We start from the raw sequence: 7500 nt of genomic DNA, 5'->3' as shown, positions 1-7500 counted from the left end.
TGTACGTTTCTGTACGTCTGTGAACGTATTGGGGAGAGTAGAGGTGTGGGGGGGGGGGGGGGGGTGAAAGCTCCTTGCCACTAACGTCCAAGGTTAATAGCTATAGGAAAAGGGGGTGGGTGATATGCAACATCATCAACGACATCTGGTTGCAAAGCGATAAAAAAGAACGGGACTGGAGCCGCACGTTTCATGGTATTAGTCAGGCTCCGAGAAGGATGTGAGTGTCATGTTGGAAACAGAATTAGAAACGGAAAGATGAGGGCAAAGTTATTTGTGTATGTATGTATGTATATATATATATATATATATATATATATATATATATATATATAAATATATATATATATATATATATATATATATATATATATATATATATATATATATGAATAGTTAGAAAGATAGATATAGTGATAGAGAGATATAGATAAGAAGATAGATATAAAAATAAAACATATATATATATATATATTTATATATACAGAGAGAGAGAGAGAGAGAGAGAGAGAGAAAGAGAGAGAGAGAGAGAGAGAGAGAGAGAGAGAGAGAGAGAGAGAGAGAGAGAGAGAGAGAGAGAGAGAGAGAGAGAGAGAGAGAGAGAGAGAGAGAGAGAGAGAGAGAGAGAGAGAGAGAGAGAGAGAGAGAAAGCAAGAGATAGAGATAGAGATACAAACAAACTGACAGAGACAGAAAAAGAAAGAAAGAGAAAGAGAGAAAGAGAAAGACAGAGAGAGAGAGGGAGACTGAGGCACCATGGTTTATATGTTCCGGTTGTCAGCTATTTTCTCAACAGAAGTAATTTGCCTTGATTCATTGTGTCCGATCTGTGGCTTGAGTTTCTTTGCCTAGACGCATTATTCTCATTTGTTAGAAACTCATTCAATTGTGGTGATTTTCCGTGATTGTGAGCAGCAAGATTTGATAACTGTGAACAGCTTGAGTGATTTATGCCTTCCACTAATGCTAGGCTGGATATGATTCCTGTCACTGCTCACTTTGTCTTTTAGTTACTAGGTTGTATGAGATATTTCATTCAAGCACTCGCTGCCAGCACAGCTACAAAGCTACAATGGACATCAAAACATAGCAACGTTGAAAAATGGGTAGACATAATGCCAAGCGCAACTATACATAAACAAAGACATACCTTAGCAGACTACCCCCTTACCCCTACGTCTACTCCCCCTTTCCCCTCTCCTTTACCCCTCTTAACCCCCTTACTCCCCTCATCTACTCCCCCCTCCCTCCCCTTACACGTACCAAGAGCCAGGGTGTGATAAGATCCCTTGTAGCAATCGAAGCACAAGAGTGGTATTAACTGTCGTTTCTGATTCTCTTTCCTGATATCGAATTCCTCTTCTTGTGTTCCTTGGATCCTCTTTTCTTTACGTTTATCTCCATTCTCTTCTTACCATCACGTTCGGGCTTATTTTCTTTTTCTTTTTCTTTTCTTTTTTCTTCGGAAATATCTTCCTTCTTCGGGTCAGCATCTTGCATGAGAAGAACACAGAGCACTGTAAAGACAATTAAGAATAAGCAATGGCAAAAATACTAGCACTGTTATGTAAATGAGACACGTTCAACACATTTAGCATTGGTCTGTGTTTATGTATATGTATATGTGTGTGTATGAACATTTAAGTTTTTTTTTTTACACTTGTTTTCACATACGCACATGTATGCTCAGGGTATGTATGTATTTAGATACATATAGATGATTAAGTCAATAAAGATATCACACAATAGAGGACGACGAGAGAGAGACTATAAGACGAAGAGGAAGTAAGTCTCTCTGCGCAGACTCTGGTCGATACATCATCAAGGTATGTAACTTTTTTACTTCGTCTCTCTCTCTCTCTCTCTCTCTCTCTCTCTCTCTCTCTCTCTCTCTCTCTCTCTCTCTATCTATCTATCTCTCTGCCTCTCTCTCCCTCTGTCTCTCTCTCTCTTTCTCTCTCTCTCTCTCTCTCTCTCTCTCTATCTATCTATCTATCTATCTATCTCTTTCTTTATCTCTCTCTCTTTCTCTCTCTTTCACTCACTCCTTTTTTTTCTTTTTATCTCTCTTTCACCTCTCCTCCTTCGTCATTCTTCTTTTTTATCAGTCACGGCGCCTTTCTGCAAACGGAGGCCGCTTCGACACATCATCTTAAAGCGTTTCAAATGTAACTTCACTTCGGAAATGAACTATATGACGACCCTCTTAATACTTATATTGTCTGGCAGCTGTTTATATTATACTAACTCTCACGTACGATATATGTAGTTTATATTTTAATGACAAAATCCTTATTTACAATTAGTGGCAGGAGTGAGAAGGGGAGTCTCTGTGTATGTATAGTCGGATTCTGTCTAGGGGAATTTTGTTCATATTTTTGTTCATTAAATGGGAAGATATTTATCATGAGTCTGATTCTTTGTTTAGACCGTGGAAGCTCTTCTTGTTTATAATTTTTACACTTTCTCGTATGTTTACACTAGAAGGATCTTTTTGGCGTACCTCTCAAGACCTTCGCTGTTGTGGTAATTTTTTCTTATACTTTTTTTTTCCCCTCTCTTTTCTTCTTTTTTTTCGTTTTTTTGTTTTCTTTTCATTTCCCTTTTTTGTACTTTTTATGCAGCCTCGGTTTCTGGGGCATGTAATAAAACTTCAACTTTTTTTTTTTTCTTTTCTTTTCTTTCCTTTTTTTTCTTCTTTTTTTTTGTGCCTCAGAAGCTTGAAGAAATTACAAACTTCCCGTTCTCTGAGGCTGTCTCTGAGAGCGGAGGGGGAAAAAAAAGAGAGAGAGAGAGAGAGAGAGAGAGAGAGAGAGAGAGAGAGAGAGAGAGAGAGAGAGAGAGAGAGAGAGAGAGAGAGAGAGAAAGAAAGAAAGAAAAAGAGAGAGAGAGAACGAGACAGAACGCACAGAGAACGCGCACGAGGAACACGACAAACTTCCTCGACCTCCGAAGAACAAAATCGTGCCAGCTCTTCGTCCACACAAAACAAAAGCCCCATAGCTCAGCCCCGCGCGATGGCGACGGAAATAGCTTGGCAGATAAATCTTTCTCTTTTGACATCTTCATTAATCATTGGCTGGAAATTATGTATGTGAAACTCCAGGCGCTCACATTTACACGTCACGGTGAGGATATACGAGAACACGTTATGTGCTGGCTAAAAATTAAAAGGGGGGGGGGGGGGAGGCTGCGGGGGTAGGGCGAGAGAAGGGAGATGAAGAGGAGGAGGAGAGGGAGGGGGAGGATGCCATAGGACAATGATGCTAAGCGCAATTGGTCTTTAAGGTCTAATGACCCATAGTTAGGGCAAGAGGTCCCCGCCCTTCAAGGAGTCCTGGCGTACACGAGGGCGGGGGAGAGGTCACCCCCCCCCCCCAATTATTCCGATCAGCAACGGCTCTCTTGTCATTATCTGTTTTAAGGGGCCTTCGCTGGCGGCCCGATATTTCAACGGCAACCGGTAAGGTGAACAACCCACGCCACATTTTGTTTCCGACGCGCGACGCAGTTTATTTGGCTTATGACCCGAGTATAAATCTGGGGGTTTACCCTTGGAAAAGATCGACGCCATCTCTCTCTCTCACTCTCCTCTCTCCTTCCTTCGATCTCGCTCTTATTCTCTCTCCCTCTCTCTGTGTTTCTCGCTCCCCTCCCTATTCTCTCTCTCTCTCTCTCTCTCTCCGTCTCCCTTTCCCCATCCGTCTCCTCCTGTCTCTTGCGATGATACTTAAATTATATTCCTCCCTCTATAATCATAACCATCTGCTTTTTCGTAAGTGAGATGTAGCGTTCATGTCACTATCTTATGCGAACGTCATTTAGGTCGTCTGGTCTACCACTACTACGGGGGTCGTTAAGAATTTTTTTTCTTAAGTCAACCAATCAAGACGTCGGTAGGTAGGCCTGTTCGTCAGCCAATCAGGAGCGAGTCACGAGGGTTAATGACTACGGTAATTGGTCCCGATGTCTATGACGGCATGAAGACACAGGCAAAAAAGTGCTCGCAGTCTCCATGTTGAAGAAGGGGCCGTAGGCTTTCCCACTATAATTATTCGGTATCATGAAAACCCTAATTTTAGGCCTATAGCGGAAGAGAGTTATACTCCGCAAAAAAAAGGGGATAAAAATGGTAAGTACGTATAATGACGGTCATTATTTCCCCATCTCCTCTATGCAAAAAATGGAATTAAAATAAAAAAGCAATAACCCCACGGCCTAAAAAAAAACGAAAAAAAAAAAAACATGCACCGACAGGAAAACAGTTCCTTTCGCTTCCGGAATCAATTCGAAAATTACCGAGGACGACCCTGCTCCGCCCCCCCCCCCCCCCCCCACCCCCCAATTTCAAAAGCACCACCACTCAGACCGCCGCCCTTGTCCTTCCTGCTCCTCGTCAGCGCCTTCCCTGCTCCCTCTACATCCTTCAAGGTCCAAGTGCAAGCTTAATTGGTCGTTGAAACTTCCATTATAGGGCTGGAATCGACTGTTGCGTTGTTATTATGACTCAAGTTACGACATAAACACAGGCCCGGGATTCCACCTGGTCCTGTTGTCACACGGCCCCCTTGTAGGATATACAATACGATGCAATAAAATGCGGTAAATAAGCGATCGTTTGTTCGGATGTGTATTTTAGGCAATGACTTGTCGGATTCAAGTGTTCCGCTTTGGGAGGCAGATTTACCTAAACACGATTATTTTTTATTTTATTATTGGGCATTTTTAACATTCTTTTACGCCCCTTGAGAGACTCGTGGATTTTTTAAAACTTAACTACGATAGGAAATAAACTCTAAAAAAAAGAGAGCTTCACTTACTAGCAAAATGTATTGAGAAACATTTCACGTTTCAACCGAGCCGAGTTGCAGAGTATGAGCCTCCTTAAATGAGAAATTATGAGGCGGTCTACACATCAGCCTTGTTAGAATCCTTCATGAATTTATATTAAGATAGAGTTAGAGAGCAGAGCACATTATTGGAGGCTTGGAGACAAGGAGCACACGATGTTCACACGTCGAATTTCAGCAGATATTGATTAAAAAAGGAGAGAAAAAAGTATAATTACGTGACAAGAACTAGGAGATAAAATAAACAAAGAAGAGCCAAGAAGAGAGATTTTACCGGCAATTAAGTAGAAAGGAATCCCTTAAAGATCGAAAAAACATTTCCCGACATGAAATTACTCGAGATTGTCTCCTGCGTCGATCAGCTGATAGGAGAGAGATAGTTCGGCCGTTCCTCAACCCTAAAGCTCGAGCGGCGTAGGTCTTAGGAGACAAAGAAAGAGCGAAGATGTCTCCGCTCCTGATTGGCAACGTTTAGAGGGAAGACCAACCCCTCCCCTCCCCTTCTCCTTCCCCTCCCCTCCCTTCCCTCCTTCTTGACGTACCTGAGCCAAAAGAGGTGTAGGGGAGGGTATGGAGGGAGGGAAGGGGGCAGTGTTGGAGGTGGAAAGGGGGACACATACCACCCTCTACTCCCTTCGTATGTTCCTTTCTATGCGAACCTTCCGCGTGGGTTCTGTGCGGCGTAATAAAAATCAGGAGCTAGGACAAAGGCGGTTGGTGTTCAGGTATGGTTCTTTGATCGAGATATTTAATGTCGGGATATTCAGTGACAGTCTTAACAAGATTTGAAGCGAAATAATTCTCAGCTTTTCTTTCCATAGTCATGGCGAGAGTTTGTGAAAGACGTAGGGTTAATTGGACACATTTTTATGAACAGTCTTGCGCCTTCTTGAAGAAGATATGTGACTGGGACGACTTCTTACTTCTCTGCCTCACCCTCCTCCTTCCCTCCCACGATCTATCAATCTCTGTCTTTTGCCTTCTCGCCTTCCGATTCCCACCCTCTTTCCCTTTGGCTTTTACCTTATTCCTCCTCCTCTTCCATCTCCTTCTCCTTTCTCTTTTTTCTTCCTCTTTGACTCCCCTCCTCTCCCCCCCACCGCCAAAATTCCCTGGTCCTCCGCACTGCGACCCAAGTGTCTGAGAACCTCTTTAAGCTGATGTCCGTCACCACACTGCGTGCGTCACTTTACTAAAATATTACCCAAAGTTTATGACCTCTACCATAATGCACCGATCCCTTGTGAATACTTCTGCCGGCCCGACTTGCTTGGTGGGTGTTCGAACGGTTGTGTTAGTCTATGGTGTTCGAAAGCGTTGAAGACCTTTTTTTTTCTCTCTCTTTTCGGTAAATGGCAAAGGTTTCGCTTCCTCACGTGCTTTGCCTCTGTGGCTGTGTACGTTTCTAGTAGATCCGATGGAATAGTTATAAAGATTGAAGTTTTTCATCATTTAAAATGTTTACCTTCTTATAGAGTTTCATCTTAATTTATATGATATAGTCCTCGACATACATACATACATACATACATACATACATACATACATACATACATACATACATACATACATACATACATACATACATACATATATTCATAATACATATATGTGTGTTTGTACAAACTTGCTATAGGTTCTTATTCAAAAACTCTTACGAGAAAATCTAAAAAAAATAGATGGTGTTTCAGTGTAACGAAGACCTCAACCATTATAAAAAAAAAAGAAAATAAAAAAACAGACGGAGGTGCATTCCCGAAGAACGTCAAAAAAGGGAAAAAAAAAAAAAACAGGAAAAAAAAAACGAAGAGAAAAAGAAAAATAAGAGTATTTATGGTCCCATCGTAAAGCAAATGGTTCACGCTAAAAACCGGTTTTTAGGACTAGGCGCAATAGCCTGCAGTGGTCTACTGAGCGGGGGAGGCTTGGGGTTTGGGGGGGGGGGGGGGGTCGGGGGGGGGGGGTCGGGGTGGAGAACGAGAGAAAAAACAAGGATGGACAAGGGAGAACTGGAAGAATGGAGAAAATGGGATATGAGAAAAGGACGAAGGAGAGAGAAAAATGAGAGGATAAGGAAAGGTCTAACATATTCTTTTAAAACTAAAAAAAAAATACTAACTTAAAAAAAAATAACTGTTGACAATTCATGCTACCTAATACAAAGAACAGATTAAACATAAAGTCCATTTCGAATTCCATCATAAAACTTCGCTATACAATAAGCATAAAGCAACAAAAATCTGACAAGTAAAACAGTCTATCTATATTCCAAAGGGATAGAAAACAGACGCCCTATTATCAAAGTGCCAATTACAACCCTAATACCAACCATACGACGACCATTTAGATAAAAATGGCTTCTCTAGGGCGATCCGTCTTCGAGGCACCGGCTATTTATAAGTGTCACAGGGTAACCGCAATATTCAAGTCCGGCAAGTGAAATTACCCGAGCGATTTCGCCACCCATATTAAAAGGGGGCACCGGAATACGCTCATCGTGAGGACTTGAGATAAACACGAGATTCATCTTCTCTTCCTTAGCCCTCTCTCTGTCCTTCTCTCCCTCGCATTCACCCACTCGTCTATCCCTCTCGAACTCCCTTCCTTTTTTTTTCTCCTTTCGTCTTTCTCTTTCTCTCTATCTTATTTT

The 7500-nt window shown here is 41.9% G+C and overlaps 1 protein-coding gene across 2 annotated transcripts in view; it reads left to right on the top strand.

Moving 5' to 3' along the window:
- LOC125047726 (homeotic protein ultrabithorax-like) overlaps window positions 1–7500 on the top strand; it is a 1130701-nt gene that overhangs the window by 495919 nt on the left and 627282 nt on the right. The window lies entirely within an intron of this gene.

Source organism: Penaeus chinensis, chromosome 41, assembly GCF_019202785.1.
Source record: "Penaeus chinensis breed Huanghai No. 1 chromosome 41, ASM1920278v2, whole genome shotgun sequence".
Taxonomy (NCBI): domain Eukaryota; kingdom Metazoa; phylum Arthropoda; class Malacostraca; order Decapoda; family Penaeidae; genus Penaeus; species Penaeus chinensis.
Note: the sequence above shows the minus strand (reverse complement) of the source record. Positions and strands in the feature narration are given on the sequence as shown.